The sequence below is a fragment of the Oreochromis niloticus genome, linkage group LG12 (assembly GCF_001858045.2).
Source record: "Oreochromis niloticus isolate F11D_XX linkage group LG12, O_niloticus_UMD_NMBU, whole genome shotgun sequence".
NCBI classification, from domain to species: domain Eukaryota; kingdom Metazoa; phylum Chordata; class Actinopteri; order Cichliformes; family Cichlidae; genus Oreochromis; species Oreochromis niloticus.
This window is the reverse complement of record NC_031977.2, coordinates 28,180,409-28,203,420: the sequence shown is the minus strand read 5'-3', so window position 1 is coordinate 28,203,420 and position 23,012 is coordinate 28,180,409.

Here is a 23,012-nt window from a genome sequence, read left to right as displayed (position 1 = left end):
TGCATGGGGATTTTAGCTACTAAAATACAACAAACTCACCTTTTTTATACTTGGTGAAATATTCACAACCTCTGCTGTATTAATTTGTGTTTCTATCCTGAATTTTCCCCTTTTATCACATTCTGTGACACAAACCTCTTACCCTTATGTTTGTGTCCCTGAATACGATTGTTATCTGTCCAAATGTCCTCGCATGTTTTGATTAGTCACCCTGTCCTTTTCATGCTTTGGAGAGGCAAAGCATGAAATGCAGCATGCAGAAGTATCAGTACCAGCAGGGGGAGATAATATATTTAAAACCAAGAAGTTATTGTATTATGCCTTGACATGATACTGGGTTGATTAATTATTGCCTACTTTTAAGGGCAAATAGTCCACGTCTGGAATATGGACGCATGAGTGGTGGAGTAAATTATTTTTTCATACACCCCAAAAATATCGGTTTAAATCTTAATATGTTATAAATGAACCCTTTCATGCATAGTGGTCACTACAAAGGCTGTTTTCTTGTATATGTGTCAGTGTTGATCGTATACTTGCATATAACCCACTACATTGGACACTAATGTGCCACTCCATACTCTGCCACCCACTAATCGTTTAATGTTACTATAGATGTATGACGTGTTTCATTGTAATTATTGTTATTTAATGGGGATTTTTTTTCAGCTTTTCATGCCTAAAGATGAATAAAAAAAATCCTGATTGAGGTTGTCATAATTCATACATGAAAGGGTCAAAATACAAATGAATTAAATTTAGGTGTTAAAAATTATTTGGTTAGGGCTCCGAAAAACTTTGTTAGGTTTACGCATTAAAATTGACTCAATAAAGTAAAAAAAAAAAAAAAAAAAAAAAAAAAAAAAATCAGCAACATTAGGTGGTTAAACAACTAAAATGCTCAGGTTTTGAAAAATATCATGATTTAGCCCCCGTTTGAGAGTATTTACAACATACATGTTCTTGACAAATTTACTTCTTGTTGTAACACATTTGTTTCAAAGTTGTGCTGATTGTCACAAACGAAGACTAAAAAAGCCTGATAAAAATATTTTGGGGTCTAGTTCACATTTTGCTGTGAGACTGGGTTGCAATAGTGGTATGCAGCTAAGCAGTGAAAGAGGTGTGATAAAAACATCTATAGGGTAATGAGAACAAACCTAACAAGGAATTTTTTTTAATCCAAAGTGATTTTTAAGCTTTTTTGTGTATTGCTGTTTGTCCTTTTCTTCCAAAATCTTCGTCCTAAAAAGTTAACTCATTTTTCCTTCATGAAAGTTTAGGTTTGAAAAAAAGTATAGGAGGAACATGAAGCCAAAGAGACATAAAATCCAGATTTTTAAAATTCACTTCACTTTATTTTACTCTACTCCTGGCTCCTGCCCCTTCTGTACTCTTGTACCTTCCTTCTGCTCCCCTCACTTCTTATCTCTACAACATGGAAATTGGATACTCTAATTTTTATCCGCCTACTCTTCACTGCTGTGTCCAACAGGCTGAACACCACACTGTCAGCCTGTTGGACACAGCTTGTCAGTAATATGTAACATTTATAAGTAGGAAAGCTTAATTTCCAGCCCTGGAGACACGCTATCTTGACAGTCCCAACCAGTGTTACTACACTTCACGTTTAAAGTTTTAACAGACAGACTGATGTACACGAGTTTATTAACTGACTGGGCCTGCTGAATGAATGGGTCTCTGGTGTAATTCCTTATGAGCTGGAAGACTTTGGGAGCATGTACATCCTGTTCCTCCTGTTTTACCCGTAAACCCGTCATCTTTTCTGAACCTTCGATTTACCTGTTCCACCTAACATCCGTCCACTCTCATGATCAGCTTGGGAAAATAGAGCTCATTTAAGACTCTGATACACAATTACATGGACAGAGGCTTACAGGCTGACCCTGTAAACTCAGTCACACACTCAGATTCATGCACATTACATTCCCCCCTCTCTCTCTTACACACACACACACACACACACACACACACACACACACACACACACACTCACACCTGTCTGGATACTGCTCCCCTGTGTGATTTTTATAGTGAAAGGTTAATTTGAGTGTAAGGAGCCCAAGGCAATGACTGGGAACAAGGGATAGAGAGAGTGTGAGAGAGAAAGCAAGTAAGAAACAGGGAGGAGTGTTAATTCAGTTCAGGAAAAGCACCCACTTTAAGTAAGACAGTGACAGAGACACCAAGAGGTAGGAGAGCAAGAGAGACTCGAGCACTCAGAAGCGATATTTAATTAGCCTTGGATGACTAGCTGACTTGCTAGAAAAAGGCCACTCTCCCTGCACACTTCTCTCCTGTCAAGTACCCTGTTAGTGAAACCTCTAAGACAGATGGAGGGGGTGGAGGCAAGACGAGAGAATGAAAGCAACAGATGGACAGAAGGAGATTCAGAGATCTAGACAAAGTGATGGAAATGGACTGAAAAAAAAAAGGAAAGCATGAAGAGAGGGAGCTACACAGAGAGATCAGACCGCAGCCATCTGAAGTTTGGACAACAGCAACAAAGGATGCAAAAGTCAACATATTTAAGCATGCAGTTTACACAGAGCTAGTGACTCCACAGTGTAATGGTTTACACAATCGCCTAACAGACAAAGAGTCTCTGGCTTGATCCTGGCAGGAGGAATGAATCCCTTTGGGGTTGTGTCAGGAAGAATATCTGACGTTAAAAACTATAAAAATCTACCAAATCAAAAGTGCAGAGCCACCTGCTGTGTCAGTCTATTTTGAATACAGGAACAGCTAAAAGTAGAATCACACACAGAGCTGATGTATACAGTATACACATGTATATGGCATATATCCCCATCGCCGCATGTCTTTTTATATTCATTTCTAGAGATAGCTATTGATATGAAGTGGCAAATCTATGGCCCCACAGGCAAGGAAGCCCATATTAATCTTTATTGCTCTTTGGTGGTGTGCATAGCTGGGAGCTGTTGGTCAGCTATAGTAATCTGGCTTGGGCTGCCAATACTTATGATAGTGGGCTTTTTTCACACTCTCTTCCTCTGAAAAACAGTGAAATGCAATTGTAAAAGAGAACAATTCCACAAGGACCACCTACCAGAGATGGGCAGTAACACGTTACTGTAAACCGATTACTTTTTCAAGTAACGAGTAAAGTAAGGGATTACTATTGGCAAAAAAGTAATTACATTACTGTTACTTTCCCGTAAGCAGCTGCTGCGTTACTAAACCATGATTTTGTTTGGGAGAGTGTCTCATGACAATGACGTTCGTGAGTGCGATGTCCGTCCTTCTGTAGATCAACAATGGATAATATAGAGTGGGGGAGAGAGTACGACCATGCAGCGTTTACAGCTTGGAAGTACTTACGTTACTTTGAGTTTGATTCCATAAAAAGTGACAAAAAAATTAGTGTCCACTGTACACTCTGCGTGGGAAGAAAACTTCTTTCTTCAAGTTACAGAATTTTGTATATAATTTAATTTTTGCTTGATGCAATGTGCATACAGTTAAATGATTAAAACTAATAAAACAAGTTTTAAAAAGACTTTTTTCATTTGATTCAATTTTATATGATGGATTACGCAGAAAAAATAGAATTGGACTAAAAGGTCTATTGCTTTATAACGTATACAGATTGTGTATCATGTTTTTAAAAAGTAACTAAGTAATAAGGTAACTAATTACTTTTGAAAATAAGTAATCAGTAAACTAACTGGATTACTTTCTTGGAGAATTAATCAGTAATTAGTAACTAATTATGATTTTCAAGTAACTTGACCAACACTGGCACCTGTGGTTTTAAGGGGCTGGAATACACCACCAGAAGGACTTACTGGATGGTTGGATTGGTTTGGAAGGTCTGAAAAGAGAAAGGCGCCATTGTGAATGCTATCATCCCACTGAATGGCCGCAGCAGGCAGTTACATGGCTGCAGTTACATGTACACATTTTTTTCCATTTGCTTGTAATGTTTCAGAAAATTGCAGGTCAACTGTCTAAAATGGATAAGACTAAATATTGCCTTATTTTTTACAAGTGCATGCATTTAACTGGATTATTTAATGCACACTTTAAGTATCTTTCATTAATCATTTTAAACGACTGTCTTGTCTCAATCAACTCTCTGAAGACTATTTCCTGTTTAACACAGTAACTGCTGTTTTGGTCTTCCTCTTGTTTCTTAAGGACAATGTTTTAAAACCTTACTCCCAGGAGTTCATTTATTTTTTGGGGAAATTAGAGAAGCTTATTTCTCTAAGCATTCATATCAAGAGGGCATTGGCAGGAAGACCACAGTCAGAAATTAATCATTTTCATTTGTGGGTGATTTTTTTTCCAGTTCTCTTAAATAGTTTGAAATTTCAATTTGTCTGGCCTGTAACTGAGGTGTTTATCTGGAGATTACTTACTCAGTTTGGGATTTTAAACTGAACTAGGAGACAAGGCTTTATTTGAAGATAAAAGTGATTAACAGAAAATAGCCCAGATTATATAAGACAACTCTAGTGGTTGTGAGAAAAAGTGCATGCAAAATCTCCAGTGGAAATTTCAGCCTACTTAACCTGAATAAATGACTACATTAATATAAGAAAATAGACAAATTCTGTTAACAAGCCAGTTGAGGGAAGCCATGGCATACCTACCTTTAAACACGGCTACAGTAATGACTATAATCTGTGACACACAATAAATGATGACCCTTAATATCAATTTCCCCCAGGAAGTCAGTTCTGTCTGCAAGGACTCGTAATTTTAACAATATCCTGTAATGTCTTCTATTCTATTCATGCCACAGACAATTTTTCAGTGAAGGTGTCAATTTCCTACAAAGCGTAAGTTTAATTTTAAAATAAAAATCTTAGATTCATTTTCATCTGAAGATGCCACGGAGCTCTATGGGTTTAAACTTCCCTTAGAATAGCTGGAGAGTGAAGCATCAAACAACACATCCAGAATATTTCAAAGGAGCAATACACTCTGCCCTAAAGGAAATGTGTCCTTAACATCTCTTATGCCTTTTCCCATCAAGTAGCCCTTTCTTGTTCCCTTCAGTCAAAAGCTGGTGAAAAACTACAAGAGTTTTAAAGAAATTTTTGCATCAAAGTATGGCATCAAATACGGAGGCAGTGGTTTGACAGATTTGTTTGTCTAACAGCTGTAAACACACTGACACTAACCCACTCCGAAATCAAAAACTGCTTTTCTCTCATTCTCAGAGGTTGGTGATCTGTAATCCTGAGAACACGTCTACTGTTCGGAGAGTAGCTGGTGGCAGGTAGAGTCTTACCTGTTTGATGTGACTGAGGTGCCTCTTCTGTTCAAATGAGTAGAGTAAAATTTTCTCTCTAAATATTCCTGTTGACAGATATTATTATTTGAGTCTCTTCTCACCAGTGCAATACATTCTCAAAATCATTCGGCGAGACTGTTTTTTGTCACTGTATCCTGCTCTTGTACTCAGCTCGACTTCATAACCATAAAGTTATCACTATCAACTTAATTATTCCCTGTTTTGATGGACATTTATGCTCTCAAATTATACTAATTTAGTAATCCCCCTCAGCACCAATATGTTTGACAATTGCTATTTTGGGTGAAATGACATCTGATAAATTGTCGTAAAATTCGGTAAACACCTTCCCCTCTCAAGCTGAATGGATTATAGTGATTGCTTCTCTTTCCATCTGGTTTCTAGTTTGTCCAATTCTTTGGTTAATTGACCTTCAAGTATATTTTCGTCAAGTATATTCTCAGTCGTACATCGTGCTTAGTGCTAATCAGCAAATGCTACTATGCTAACAAATTGTATTGAGATGGATTTTGTGCCACCTTAAGTTGTCCAGTAATGTGAATTTTCCTTCTTTTTGCAGTCATGATGGATTAATGTCATAGCAGGTAATTTTCATACACTCAATTCACGAGCTGAATGATGCGTCTGACAATTTTTCGTGTGTGATGGAATTGCAGCAGTCCGAACGCTCATCTCTGTAATTTGTGACAGTAATTGCAGAAAGCTCTTACCTTATGCAAATCATACACAAATATTGCAGATGTCCTGTATTAACAATTTCTTATGCACAGTCTCCAAAAGTGATTCCGTCCAAATTGTGCATTTCGCTTCCCTAGTTTCTCTTTCTGCCCTGCAACCACACCCTCTTTCTCCCTGTCTGTCTACCTTGATAAATTGCAGCTGGTTGGGAATGCACATTCACAGGGGAAATGATAAATATCCATAGAGAATGGATTTACAATCTTCAAACATCCAGCTAAAAGACAGCTCTTACCCCTGAGGAAATACTTCAACTCTATTTCTCACTCACTTTTTGTTCGTTGCGTCTTATTCCCCTTTTAAACCCCCTTTTCTCCATTTCTGTCTACACACATTTCTTGCATTCACTACCCAGAGGAAATACTTCAGTGCTCTCTCCTCATCTCTTCCTGTCTCTCTTGGTCATAAAAGCCAATTTGGAGGTCTTGACTTCCAGACAATCCTGGATCTCTAAAGTTAATCCACCAAAATAAATGCTCAACCATTTGTCTGAAAGTAAAATAGTGTTCTAAGAAATGTGACTAAAGGAGTATATTCTGTGTACAGGTGTGGAAACCTTGAAATTTTGTATTTATTCTGAATATCAACAAAGATCTTCACTTCACAAACTTCACTGGCTAATATTTTTCTCTGTTCCATTTGTCCCAGATATGTGGTAAAGGTAAAATAAGTTTGCTCATAATAAAAAATCTACAGAGTTTTAATTTTTTTCCCCCCTAACTCATGTGCCATTCTTTTGCTACCCTCACTGCTCTTGCTCTAAAAATCTGTTTTTTCTAACCAACAAAATGACATAGAAATTAATATAAACTAGCTTATGAAGACACCTTTTCCTCAGAAGTCAGTTAAGATCAGGGTAAAACTATTTGTGTTTATTTATTTTTGCTCATTAGGGAAACACAAATGCATTACACGGTATTAAGAAAATCTTTAGAGCACGAACGGAGGTCCGAGGGATCTTTCAGGAATGATGAGGCTATTTTCTGGAGAATAGATTGGTCAATATGCATTGATTTTATACCTGTTGATCTCTAATATCTCTCTCTACATATATATATATCATCTTATACATCAACTTAAGGGGGTCAATCAACTTAAGTGAAAACACCTGTGGAAGTAGTCTAAGGAGCTTGGAAAGAAAAGCGTCTGGACTTCTTTAAGTTGCTTGAAGACATTTCACCTCTCATCTGAGAAGCTTCTTCAGTTCAGAACTAGGATGACCTGGATGACTGAGAACCTTCAGAGACACCTGTGGAGGTAATTTTAAAAGAGCTTGTAAAAGCATGAGGAACATTACTTGTAAGTAGGCATTATTACCAAGATTTTATTAATCTCTTCATAGTCTTCTACCATCACTTATACATAAGAAATCAGATCTGACAACCCATTATTAAAGATAAAGACAAGGCTTCACAATTAAAACTTGTAAATAATTTTAAGACAATACCACGGCAACAATGGTAATTTCTCACCTTGTTGAATCACTACTTTTGATATGCATGTAAAGCCTAAGCCACACACACAGAAAAAGAGAGAGTGAGAGAGAGTTGTCAGACTTAGTTCAAAAGCCTAAAGCTAAAAAATATTTTAAAGATTACATTATTGTTTATTCATTGTACACAAATCAAACATGACTAAATGAGTAATGGAGTTAATATTGAGCTCAAAAGAGCAGAAGAAATCACTGGACTGAAAGAAAAAAAATAGTGATTATTTCTGTCTGAGTCAGCAATGGGCAGATATCCATCTGAAAACATCAAATATTTGAACCACTGTGAATTCTTGACTCAGCCTCCCAGGTATTTGAACAGTCATGGAAGCCACTAAACAAGAAATCCCTTATTGTGCTGGGGGATTGTGTAAATCTGTAATGGAATACTTGAAGCATTTAATTTCAAACACTGTAAATCCATTTGGGGGAAAAGGTTTTTGGTTTTTGAAGGCTGACATGAAAACAATTCACTCAGGCATAATTTGAAAAACTCTGGACAGTGCCCTGTGGACACGTCACTTATTCTTCTAATTTTAATATTATTTGTTTCTGTGTTTTTCCTTTATTCGGATAAACTGACATTTTAGCTTGAAACATAATTTTTTTTCAGGCTTTTCTTTGGTTTCAATCATCTACCTTTAACTCCATGTCCAACAACACATGTGCGTGCACACACACACACACACACACACACACACACACACACACACACACACACAGATTTTTACTGTCACAGTTTTGTATTTTGAATTATTATTGTCTTTGAGTGCATTATTTGTGATTTCTAGTCTTTTGATTTATGTTCCTGTGCTCCATGTTCAGTGTTCCCTCTGACTCCCCAGTCCGTCGTGTCTCTTTGTCGCAGTGTCTAGTCTGACTCTTTGTGATTGTCTCGTGCTTCCTGTTTTACTTTGCAGTGTCTTGTGTCCCGTGTTCAGTGTTTTGAGTTTTGCTTCCCCGTTGTCTCATCTGGTCTAATTAGGTTCAGCTTTGTCTCCCTCTTGTGTGCCATTTCCTTGTTCCCCCCGGTGTGCATATATTCTGTGCGTTTACCTCTGTTCCTTGTCAGACTGTCTGTTTATCATCCCCGGTGTTTCTTTCTGCATTTCGTCCTCAGTGTTCCATGTCTCAGGCGCCTCATTCCCGGTTGTCAGGTTTTGCTTTGTTTTCTATGTTCCTCATGTTCTTTAGTTTAGCTGTTTCTTCAGGTTTTGTTAGTGTTCTCAGTTCCCCTTTGCTAGTTGTTTTTGTGGTGTTTTCATAGATCCACAAAGGCTTGTTTTCAGTTCAAAACATTCTCCTGCATCATTGTCTGTGCTTGGGTCCACTCTCTCATCTCCACATTTCCATTACTTTAAAGTTCCTGGACGTTTTATTTAACCACAACTACACAAGCCTCACAACCCTAACTTTATGCTCATCTTAAATGTGAATGAATACATCTCCAACCTTTGTTAATAGGACATGGACACATCCATGAAATTAACAGATGCTACAAATTCCAGTGGTTTGTATTCAAGCAGAGTTAAATCCTGCTCTCAGAGACAATAGCCAATTGCAGCCACAAGATGGCAATAATTACAAGTATGGATGCAAACAGGTGTGCTTTATGACAGAATGTTGTTTGAGACAAAATGAGTGAAATCACTTTCACTCTGGCAGGTTTTACTTGATATCTATTTTTAACTGGTCAATCACTGCCTGTCTCGCTTGCCCTAACCAATACAATGCCACTGCTACATACATATACTTCCTGTTTGTAAACCTTATAAGAAATGCACTGTTATCTGTGGTGTGTTAATGTTGCTACTGTGTCATGGCACATAGAATGGTTGGGGTGGGGGTAGTGGGATTTAAAGTGCAATATGAACAAGCGTTTTATAACTCTTTTAGTACATTATCAAGGAAAAAGATTAGAAAGGGGATGTCAGCTTCTGCCATGTCCAGCTGAGCAGGTGTCGGCTTAACTAGCATTTTCAGATTAAAATTTCTGTGAAATAACTTATCTGCTCTTTGTTTTCTATATTTTCCTATGAAGAATTTTGTAACTGTTTTTCAGGTGTTATATAAATAAAGTTTTCTAATATTATTATGATAATTTGTCTTAATTACCAAATACAGTGTTTGACTGGCTGCCTTGATACTATTTTTCATAGATATTTGCAGTTGCTAAGTAAATATTAACCATGTTCTAAAGTGCTCAAGCATTTTAATCCAGCATTTTAAAAATGCTTAATATTAGACAAAGATTGCCTCACCAAAAAGTTAGTTTTTTATTTATTTGTTATTTTAGGTTAAAAAAAAAAAGCTATCCAAACCTGCCTGGGCTATCTGAAAAAAATCAGTGGTCAGTGTTCAAGATTCAACAGTAAGAAAGAGACGGGGTAACAATGTCATCCATTTTTACTTTGGAGATAGATTTTGTCATTGAATGTCCCAAAAAAAGCAAAAACCACTCTGGGCCAGAATACGAAGACTTGTCTCACATTTGCCAGATAACATCCTGATGACTTTTGGGAAAATATTCTTTGGGCTGACCAAAAGTTATATTTTTTTGGAATGTTTGAGTTTGGTTACATCATCAGAACTAACACAGAATTTCATAAAAAGAATCATACCAACAGTCAAATATTTTGGTGGTTGTGTGATGGTCTGGCCTGGTTTGCTGCTTCAGGACATGGACGACTTGCCATAACTCATGGAACAATGAAATGTGCTCTCTACCAGAAAATTCTTAAGGATTATGTCCAGGCATCGGTTCATGCCCTGAAGATCAAAAGCACTCGCAGCATGCAAGAGGATGATGATCTGAAACACACCAGCAAGTCTACCGGTGAATGGATTAACAAAACAAAACAAACAAACAAAAAACCCCACAATCTAGGTTTTGGAGTGTCCTCGCCAAAGTCTTAAATAAATCCGATCAATGTGTTTTGCCATCCCGCAATTCGCCCATTCATGCTTGAAAACCATCCACTGAAGTAAAATATTTTGGCAAAGAAGAGTAGGCCAAAATTCCTCCACAGCAATGTGAAAGAATCATTGTCGATTATCACAAACGCTTGATTGCAGTTCTTGCTGCCACTGATGGGACAACCGTGGGCAGTAGGTTTTGGCAGCTATTCACTTTTCATAAAGCTATTTTTTTTTATAATTCTGTGCAGGTTTGGATAACTTTTTTCTCCTAATAAATGAACTCATTACTTAAGAACTGCATTTTGTATTTAAACAGGTTATCTTTGTGTAATATTGAAATTTGTTTAATGATTTAAAACATTCAAGTGTATTAAATATGCAAAAAACCCTGACACATCAAGAAGGGAACCAATACTTTATTGTGGTATTGTATAGTTTATATATTTGTACATCTGATGAGACATCCACCCTCCACAGTTTCACACGAGAGAAACGGGGGATAAAGTAAAATCGGCAAACATGCTTGAGAAAAGTTCTGCTGCTCTCATGCGTGTTATAAGGTTTGGGAGAAACAATCCTCCTGCGTAGGTTTTCAAAATGAGAACTGCCTTCATTTTATAATTTACTCAGTGCTTTGTGCATTGGCAGTAACACACCCTGTGGCCTCCTGTCTCACACCCAAAGCCATTTTTAACTGCAACATGTTCAGTTTAATTTACCCAATTAAATAAACTGCAAACACAGTATTAGTATTTCTAATGTACTTTCAAAACAATTCCCAACACACATAACTGTTACAAACTTTATCATATTAAATACATTTTAAATTATTAAATGCTATTCGTAAAGATAATATGTGAATATTTTTGCACGGTTTGTATGCTGTAATGTCATTAACCCATATATGATAGTTTAAAATTTGTTCAGGTATTATCTTTAGCTCAATAACATCAACCTGAAAGACTTGCAATGAGACTTTTTTGTTAGAAACTGTTTGCAAGGTCAAGAATGAAGTTGCTTCAACAATACTTCCAGTGAAGGACTCAAAGGTCATGTACTTGCAACAATATAAACCTGTCAGTGTTACTCAGTTTCACCGTGCAATTTATATACTTGGAAACAGGAAGAGCTTAAGTGAAAATAAAAACTGCATATTTTATCTCTCATGTCCTTCATCAGTTTTCATGGTTGAAAGGCTACTATTTCATGGGAGAGACAAAAGCATACTTTATAATTCAGTGAATAAGATGTCGTTGAAAATTACAACAGGAAAACACTTGTAAATTGCATCAAACATTGTGGAGCCTGCCAAGCAGTGTTTCAGAGAAGACAGATGATTGGTGGGAGAAAAGGAAAAAGAGACAAAATATGGCTAAACTCAAAAGATAAGGAAAGATACATACACAGAGATAGGGGGGGGAAATAATCTATCTAGGCATCTTCCTAAATGGCAGTCAGCAGTCAAGTAATTATATTTGAGCAGCCAACTGATTTCTCTTTGTGGTGTGTGCGTGTACTTATGTGTGTGTGTGAAATTTTGTTCAGTGTGTTTCCCATCTCATCTCTGAAGATATGAATATTAATGACCCTATTAGCAGACACAGATGCCAGGCAGTGCTTTGGTTGGAGTAACTTGGGGTGATATTGAAACTGAGTGAAATAATGTGAAATATTGTCTTTGTGAAATCAGATTTTAACTGCTCTTCTATCTGCTGGAGTCATCGTCGAGGTCACACTAGTGAGGTGGAGCTTATTATATATTCCCATGAACTTCTAATAATTTAAATTTGAGCGAGTCAATCCAAGTGAGACAGCTTAATCGAACATGAAGTTTTAAAGAAGTGACACCATCAGAAAGTGAGTGCAGCTTCGATTCAGACTTCAGCAAGCTTACATGTAGAGAGATGTTTTTTCAGATGTCCCACTTTTTCTAAACTGCACTTCTGCTCAACTTTGGTGTCAGACAGTGAAGAAATTCTGTTGAGGAACCAGGTTTATCTGTCTCTATAACAAGATACAATCTGATAGCAAGTGGTTTGAGAAAAGCTAATGTTTCAAAGAAGATTGTCTCCAGTATCAATACTTGAGGGAAAATATTATTACATACAGTAATTATGACAAAGTTACTTTAAATATTTCACTATGCACACAATTTAGGATCAGGAGCAAGGCTACAGTGTACAGCTTTACTTCAAGGTCACATATTCTGTTTTTACAGATACAGTTACAGCAGTATGTACATACATACCTGAACAACTTCCCTTTCTTAAAGCAACATGTCTGCATGGCAGCCTGTTTTGGTGGTCTTCATTTCCTAAGTCTTAAACCATAGTTTCCACTGAACCATCAACCCTTTTAATGTTGTATATTATATACAGGAGAAAGAAATGCCCACAAACACATTCTGCAAAGCCTTCCACCTCCCACAGTCTGTTAAAGGTAACTCTTGTACCCTTTTGACCTCCCTGCAGAGCAGATAACCCTCCCGCGTGCATGGATCAACATGTGTCTTTTGTCTCTAATGCCATAACCTCATGACTTGCCCTTAAATCAGCAACATGCTATCATATAAAAGTTTTATATAGCAACCAGGGAGACCTCTGAGGTTCCAAACTCCATGTACATACAAATGTTATGACCTCCTTCACTGTAGTCTGGCAGTTAACCTGTCGTAGCGCCCTTTATTCTCTCCTGTGCCTGAACTCTCCCAAATGTGAATTTCTCATAATTTCGAACTACCCTCCGGCATAGCAACTAGTACATTGGCCAAGCGTGCATGCCTGCTGTGAACGCCATCCACAGCCTGCCAAGCCAAAAGACATGACCTTGTAGCGATCTTTGCTTCCAGTTTTTCAGGCTTGCAGTCCCACTAAGTCACAAACTGTGGTGACCCCAGCCTGCTCCAGCCTAGACTGCAAACTGGCTGAGTGTAACATCTTGGCAGTAATAAGCTGTTAATTCAGAGACAACTGTGGTTTTCTGTGAGTCTAGGATAGTGTGGAAAAGGCGGATTTAGTGTGCAAATTTGACAGTATGGGGAAAAAAGAAAACCTTTATATGAATTTGCTGAAAAAAAGAACTTGTGAGCAGAATGTGCAGAGCTCATAAAACAAAGTGGTCCAAGGTTTGACTACATAAATTAGCAAGGTTTTAAGCAGACAAGTGCTGGCACTGGGCGACACGTGATCTTTTTGACTTGTTCTATGTTCACATGTGTATTGAAAGAAAAGGAATCGAAATCTCTGGAAGTCCATTTCCACGATTTTCAAACAGACATTTTTATGACTGAATTGCAATATATCGAACAGAAAGAACTGATGTTTTGTAAGTGAGTAAGTTTTGTATGTGACTGTTTTGACAAAGATCTGAAAAATAATGGTCAGAGAACTCATTAGCATATTTTTGTAATCCTGACTTCCCAATTTGCACAAGCTCTTGCTGTGTTACTCTCTGTATTTCACCTCATTAGTTGATATCAATAAAAATTTCAGCCAACTTGAAAGTGATCATTTTGTGTTTTCTTTCATTTGGGGCAAGCCAGAAGCTCAATATTACACACACACGCGCGCACACACACACACCCCTACAGATGTACCTCATTTGGTTGGTTATAATTGTTTCCCTCAGCTCAGGCTGGTTACTTTGTCCAAGCTCTGTGTCAAGGGATTTTTAAAAGGACATTAAAGTTGTGTTTTTGTAAAAGATATACAGAAGTTACTTAAAAATAGGTGAAAGTGATCCAGCATAAAATGTCAGTTTCCAATTTTCTGGCTAATGTTTGTCAAAATCTGTACTACAAACTGCAAACGTCAAATTTATCTAGATGTTAAGAAATCTTTTTTATAGATCAAGGCCTGAGTAACCCAACCTTAAGTGTTCATTAAGGTGTTTGTCACATAGATATAAAACAAGCTCAGAGTTTAAGCAGGTGTTATAGACAGGGTGATTAGTTTATGTAAAAATGTAGTTTGTTGTTGTTCTGGTTTACATGCTGAAAATGGTTTTATTTGTGTATGTTCAGTTTGTTAGACTTGTACATAGTTAACCATATATGATCAAATAATGTTGAATCCTGGATATGGATTTGTAAGCAATGAAATTTGAAATAAGGGGGTAGGAACAAGAAAAGTGTAAACTTCATCCTACTCCTTTTCGAGCACACGCATTCTGTAGACAAAGATATATACATGAAAACTTGATGATTTTTAAGTTTTGTTTTTTTTGTTTTTTTTCTGTTGTTATTTCAATTATATTTGCATGTTCGAAAAAAAAAAAATCAAACTTTTAAAACCTATATAAGGAATTCAATATATACTTATTAGACTAAGAAATGTTAATTGAAGAAACCAGAACTATGCTTGGTGGTTCAAGGTCTGCACAAAGGCTCAAACTTCAGAAACTTACTATATCTTTATGTTTTTTTTGTCTTCATTCTCTTGCAAAAACACATTTTAAAGCCCATTTAACACAATATCTAGTTAATACAAATGTAATCAATAAAACATAAATAAAAATACAAATAAAAAATGGTTGTAGGGGAATCAAATTTATTTAAAATTTAGGGAAAGTCACATGTGCAAGTCCACTGAGAAATATGATTTTAGAGACAAATCAGCCGCAACTAGTTATGGACAGAGATATGGAGAAAACCTAAGGTCTAAACAACCTTTTTTAACAGTCCCCATACTGCAAAGAAACCTCTAAAAGCCATGTTTAGAACAAGTTACTGGCCAATACTGAAATTTACACATGACTGAAAAGTCAGTAACATCAGGGAAAACAACACCACATGCTTGAATGATTTTGAGATGAAAAAAATATTATCATGAAAGTGATTTCTTTTAGAAAGATAACCATTTGTATGTGGCAACTGCTCATGTCAGGATAAAGGCACCGCTGCTTTGTCGAGATTGTTCAAAAAACCCCACTTGTTTTTCCTGTTTAATCAACGAGGGACCAAATGTTAAAATCATTCGAAAATTGTTGTTTTAATGCATATGCTCATGGGATAATACTTCTATTATTGCCGATCTGATGAAAGTCATTGCTACCGGTGGTATCCGAAAATGTGGTTTTATACTATACCAGCTTCCAAATTCTGGAGGCAGCAAACAGTGTTGTTTTCATAAAGAAACCGGGGAATAATAATAGAAACTGAAATCTAATTTCATGCTGCACACACTGCCAAGTACTTTTCCAAGTAAAAGATCACTATGGTTTCTCCTAGTTGCAATACTTCTTGGCAAAAATCACAAAGTGAACTCCTGAATGGTGAAATATCGGACATAGAGCAAACTGCAGCGGCAAACGCAATTATGTTTCCAATGTCAGGTTGACCACAAAGTAAGGTGTGCTTTGACAGTTGTTTGCTTTCATTTAAACCAGCAACAGTAGAAAATATATCATCACAGTACACACAGCTGTCATATGACAAGAGATAGTGTACCCCCGGTACAGGTCACCAGTCTGCCACAGGACTAACACAGACGCACAGACAACTATTCACCCCTACAAGCAAATAACAATCACCAATTAACCTAATGAACATGCCTTGTGGGAGAAAATTTGGAGTACTAGTAGAGAATCCATGCTGCAAAAACATGCAGAATACACAAAGGAATCCCTCTGCTACCCGGGACTTGCTGTGAGCTGACAGTGCTAATCACTGCATCACTATGCCACTGGGTTCCTGAAATTTGGTTCAATTGAATTTTATTAAAATACAAAAACAGTCAAGGCTGTTTACAATGTTATGTAAAAATCCAATGGGCAGCATGATCATATTTAAATGATATAGTGTTTATCGTCGTCTTCTTCTCCTTTTAGCTGGTCCCTTTTGGGCTCACCACCAAATCTTATCCTATCATATCCTCTTCTGCATGTCTTCTCTCACTACGTCCATGAATGTTCACTGTGATCTTCCTCTTTTTGTCCCACCTGGCAGCCTCAGTGTCAGCATCCTTTATCCAGTGTATGCACTCTCTTTTCTGCACATGTCCAAACCATCTCAGCCTTGGTTTTCTAATTTTTTTCCCCAAACTGCTCAACCTGATTTGTCTTTCTGCTCATTTCTAATACTGTCCATCCTGGTCACTGACAGTGGCTTGGCTTCCTGTCTTTTTAGTACCACCATCTCCCTTTCACCCTTACTGCTATCTGTACCTCACAAATCACTTTGACTATCATCTCCACCTTGCTTGTGCATTCATTATTGACCTCAGGTAATTAAACTCATCTACCTTCACTATCTCTACTCTTTGCATCTTCACAGTTATACAAGAGTCTGCCTTTTATTCATACACATGCATTCTGTCTTGCTTCTGGTGACTTTCATCCCTCTTCTCTCCAAATCTTCCCTCCACTTCTCCAGTCTTTCCTACACCTACTTCAGAACCAGTGTTGGGACTAACGCGTTATTAAGTAACGCGTTACAGTAACTACGTTATTATTGTGGTAACGAGCACGGTAACTAGTTATTATGCCAAAACCAGGAACGCGTTACTCGTTACTGGGAGTTAGATAGGCTCGTTACTCGTTACTTCGTGTGGTGGATATCGCGGCGCTTCCACAGATTCAATAACATTAGCAAGTGGTGGAGGCCAGCAGGTGGATGAAGGAAAAGGGAGGCAAGAGGAGAGACCCGAAGCGGCCGCCGGTCCGCGTGTCAGGTGAACTGAACTTCAGGTAAGAAGTTATGACCTGCAGTCTATCTGGGTCAGATATAAACCAAGTTTAGGTGGAGTTTATTTTCGGTATGCTGACATTTTCGTACTGCGTGCTAGCTAGCATGACGGAGTTTCTATACAGCTGGGTGGGTGCTATGTTACTGATGTTGAACTTTATTTTGTTCATACGGTTAATTATTAGAGTTTCCAACCGTCCCGTAAAAAACAGAATCGTCTGGTATTCAGAGAAAATATGACGCGTTTCGTACTGAGGTGAAAAGGAACACAGTTTGTCCCGGACTTCAGCTACAATGGAAAAGACACAAAGCTGAAGCTGCACAGCTGCCTCTTCTTCTCTCATTCTCTCCCGTTTCTACTTCAATCATGAAACTGATCAATGATCAGCTGATCGGCTTTTCTCTCTTGTTTATTTATCGCCCACTTTGCGCCAGAAAGAGGAAACCAGCGGATGTCGCGCTAAACAACAGCAGCACGTTTAAGCTTGATCAGCTGTTGTTAGAATTTATTTAATATTAATTTCTAGTATCAGCTGATGTTTGCTGGAGCCACAGCTGTAAAGCTGCTGGTCATGATATCGGTTTGGTTATCTGGTGAGAGGGAAACATGCAGATGAAACCAGGAGATGTCCTTACTGAATCATCAGAGCTGAACAGGTGATGGAGAAACAGGTTTACCTTTTAGGTGACATGAATGAGTTGAAGGGAAGTTATGAACTGTTTCTGAGAGACAAATAACACCAGCATCCTTTTCTGAGCAGCTGACAGCTGGTAACTGTGCAGGGGCGGGTCTAGCAAAGTGTTGCCAGGGGGCCAGGTAGGGCATTAACAGGGAAAGGGGGGCACAAGGAAATACTTTTCTTTATTATTCTCATTTAAAATGTCTCGCTTTTAATAAATAATTATCTGAGTCTTACAACAAACCATTGATAGATTGATACATATATACCATCAGAACAGTGTACATCACTGTCACAACAGTGTTTATTTTCATTCAAAGGCTTTATGATTTTTCCTATAATGGTGGGCCGGTCTCTAGTCAAAATGCCCGGGACGATTTTTTTGTCCCAGTCCAGCTCTGTATGCAGCTCATCTGCAGTCTGGTGTTACCTACATCTTCCTATTCAGAAGGCAGAATTTCCAAGTTCTGAGTACAATCAAAAGCACCACGACTGCAGTTTTTGTGTTGGATGTAAAAAGCAGACTAGAATCATGGCAACGGTCAACGACAGTCCAGGCGTGGGATTTCTCTCGTGGAAATGTGCACATTATTTTTTCCTTTCTATTGGTAGGTGGCACAGTGCACTTGTGGCAAGTAAGCAAGCTAGAAGACTGGCAATCTGGCTGGGTATCCAGTTACGGAAGCAACACATTAACAAGAGAATTCTGAGTAAAACCAAAGTTACTTTCCCTAGTAACTAGTTACTCTGAAAGTAACGAGTAACTTGAAGTAACTGAGTTACTTTTTTAGAGAAGTAACTAGTAATGTAACTAAGTTACTAATTTAAAGTAACTTACCCAACACTGTTCAGAACACAGTTTCATCTGCAAACATCACAGTCCACAGAGATTCCTACCTGATCTAATGTTTCAACCTGTCCATTACCATTACAAACAAGACGGCCCTCAGAGCTGATATAGTTCATCATTCAACTTTAAATGAAACAAGAGGTAGAATGAGGCTTGTTTAAAGCTTGGAAATTGTGATACTTAAAGTCCCCTCCTGTCATTTTTTTTTTAACATAAAGTACTGAATTCCAGTAATTAATATTTATATTTGCCTTCACTAAAATCACTAAAAATGTTTCCCTTTTTAAATAGATGTAGTAGATGCATGAAATATAATCTTTCACTAATTTGAAACATGAATGAATATAACATTAACCTTCCTTTTCATATACTTCTACTCTCAGCCCTCTCTCACCTGTCATGGCCTAGTCAGATCTACTTACATATCTTATGGCTATCTCCAATCCTACAGATTTATAGTTGAGGCGATGATTAAAGGGTCTGACCTTCAAGTAGAACACTTGGGTTCAAGCCACCCTGACAGCAGCAGTATGTTAACCGTGACAAAAGCATAGCATGAATACTTGCTTTTGTTCTTATTCTAGATGTGGAAAGACAGCTGAAAAGATGATGATATTCATGTGAGAGTTGGGCATCAGTAGGTTATCAAAATCCATAATGCCATATTTCAGCTGCACTTTGGCGATGTGTCTGATGATGACATAAGTAATTAATGATTTTTAATCGATGCAGATGCAACTCTTCAGTGGGTTTGGGATGTCTGGGAATTCAAATCCCAGGCAGATGGAAAAATCTGGCTGGTGAGAATGAATAAGAAGCATTATACTGTTCATCAAAAATGACATTTAAGAAGTCAATGGCTGGGCCCTTTTCTGATATTTTTTTATTATGGATTTTTTTTTTTTGTCATTGGCAACTCGAGCAAGTAACTGCATCATACTATGCGTATGCAATACTGCCTCCGGTTTTCCCGAAAAGGCTTAAAAGGAAATTGCAAAATGAGAATTGCTGTGTGAAGCAGAAAGGCAACTTCAGTCAATTACAATATACAACCTAACTGTTAGCCTGACTCCCGACTAACCCCCACTGAAATAGGATATATGTTTGGCAGTGTGAGAAGCATAATCAGAAGGAGTAAATTCTGAGCTATAGTACGTCTCTATTAATTACCTGAGTAAATACCAGCCCATAAATTCCCAACCTGTCTCTCCTGCACCACTGATTACCCTCTTGATGCGTTAGTGCATCGGTAAAATTAGGTTTTAGCAGATCCTCCACTATATGGTAGCTGACAAATAATGTTAATGCACAGTCTTTTTTTTCTGCAGAGGAAGTAAAGAGAGATAAATCATGTTATTCTTGATAATACAAGAATTGGATGATTGCATGAAGGATTAAACATAATATTCTAATATTCTATCATTATTCCAGACGTCATCATATTTAAAAAGTCTCATTGGAAGTTTTACAAATAACTAAATAATAAAAATGGACATATGCTAAGAACTTACCTGTTCAGTTGTTAAAGAATATAAATAAATAAATAAATAAAATAAATAAAAAACTGTAATGTTTTCAAAGATTGCATTCAAATATTGACTGGGAAGAGACAACAAGTTCTCAAACTCACAAGGAAAGTATGTAAATTTGAACCAACGATGAAGCTGGTGAAAACATCCACCTCCATGTTAAAATATCATCTAACCACCTTTTTTAAGTATAATTACCATAGTAAAACATTTATTAATTAAGACTTGTGTTTCTGGCTGATAAAAGCAAGTTTTATAATGTATTGTCTCTAAGAAGAGAAGCAAAGAGTATTATTTGACTGTGATGGAGTCCAACAGGAAAGCCAAAGCCCTGTTGTTGTTTTTGGTGAGAAGCTGTAATTACCTGTGGGCTTCTCTCTCACTTGATTAAGGAGGAAAACTAATCCTAGAGAGCTGAGACTGAAACACACACCAGCAAAGATGCAAAATATGCGCACATACCCACACACATTTCAATAAATGAACACCTACATACACACTAAGTGTGGCTCGCGTATGCATGCATGGCCATAAACACGCAGGTGTGGCGCGCGCACACACACACACACACACACACACACACACACACACACACACACACACACACACACACTATCACACCAACACAAAAGCCCAGAGGCCCACAGTTTAATTGAACTTTCCCACCAATCTACTGACTGTTTTTTCCTCTGTTGTACACTTCTCTTTATTCTCCCTTCTTTCTTAATCAGCAGAGAGTTGGAGGTGGCAAAAAGCGAAAAAGAAATCCAAAAAAGGGAGTCTGAGGAAGGAAAATAAGGTAGAGCAAAAAGAACAGAGAGAAAAGAAGCTGAGGTGAAGATCCAGTGAGAAAAAAGAAAGAGGTGGATGGAGAAATGGAGGTGTTAGATGGGTAATCTAATCCTGTGGAGGAAACAGTTAGATCGAGAGGGAAATGAGCTTTTTACAAAGGCAACTTTATCAAAAGGTAAATTAGAAAAGTGGAAAATGTATACTGCATATTTACTGGGTAAACGCCCACAGCTGTGGGGAAATTTAGAAACTGATTATGAGATGAAGTAGCAGCAAAGGATTATCACTTTAACAAAAAACACAGTGTGTGAGTATGAGTAGACTGCACAGAAACAATGCACACTTCATGGCTAGTTACTATTTTCCCATAGACTTCATTATCTAAATGCACATAAAGATAAAATAGAGTTTCTACCATTCGATAAGCAGTCTTTAGGAGTTGTTTTCCAGGCTTCTTAAACTTCCAAAACTCTTGTTTGGATGTTGGCTTCCTATTTCCTTTTTTTTTTTCCTCTGTCAAGAAGACCCAGCACTGCAATGCTATTGCATTGTCTCAATTACCAGCAGCGTTGGAGTCATTATTCAAGAAAAGTAATGTATTACACATTAATAATAATGGATTGCATTTATATAGCGCTTTTCGGGGCCCTCAAAGCGCTTTACAATTCCACTATTCATTCACTCTCACATTCACACACTGGTGGAGGCAAGCTACAGTTGTAGCCACAGCTGCCCTGGGGCAGACTGACCGAAGCGAGGCTGCCATATCGCGCCATCGCCCCCATCTGGCCATCACCAGTAGGCAGCAGGTGAAGTGTCTTGCCCAAGGACAGAACAACCGAGACTGTCTGAGCTGGGGCTCGAACCGGCAACCTTCCGGTTACAAGCCAAACTGCCAACTCTTTGAGCCACGACCGCCCATTACACACACATATGATCTTTCTTTTAGTTTTTAGGTATAAACACAAAGTCGACAACACAATGCAAAGATGAAAACCAGCCCAAAGAGATTACAAAGTGATCGCCACAGTGATTCGACTTTAGAAACATGAACAAGTCGAAGCCTGACTGCTCATCACTGCTTTTGTTACCTGTTGAAGATCGAGATCCTGCTGCTGCTCTGGGGTCGGCATGCACTCAGCTTTAACATCATTCTGGGTTCTTGGCTAGCTAGCATGCGGTCTGTGCAAATGCTTGCAAACTGGCAAAGTTGTGTTAGCAGTATAATTCTGTCCTGGACACAGTTTGCACTTTACCATAGTGCTCTTGTCTTTGTCTATTTTTGTCTAAAAATAAAGGCAATATCATCTATGTCTGCTGTAGACTTCTCCACTATTTTCGCTCCTCAAGTACACAAACTGAAATCTGCTGATTGTAGCGCAAGTGAGCAAGAAGAAAAAAAACGTTTGTTTCATTTTTTTTTCTTTCCAAAAATGGTTGGATGCAAAGACTGGCTTAAAAATGAGAGAAACAGCAACCAAAGTATTCCAAAGAAAAACTCTTAAAAACCTTTAGAAAGCCCAGAGTAGGGGAGACCGGGGATAGTTGTATTGTGGGTCAGTTGTAACTTCCAATTTCTCCAATCAGGGCTAAGTTTCAAATGATGTGATTCATCCTGTACATGCCCAATTCAGTTCTTCTATCACATGTGAAAAATTAGCACATTTTGCCAAACACAGACAATTTAAGAAGAAAAAAATTAATTTATATGCCAAAAAGTAATTTTATTTTACTTTATTTCAATAGCATTATCTACTTTGCAGTTAAACTCATCAAACTTAAATTATGTTGTTTGTATGTCTATGGGGATATATTCTGTGTAGGTCTTTAGTGCTAATGTTTTAGCCGTTGGCTGTAATGTTAGCTAGTTCATAGCTATAGGATTCTAGGTCAGTTGTAACAGCAACAGTCTGGGTTGGTTGTAACAATAATGCAAAAATGTTACAACTTACCACACTATTACTTTAACTTATATTAAACAAGTTGGGGCAATGACATTAGCAGAGAGAGGTTCACTGGTCACCT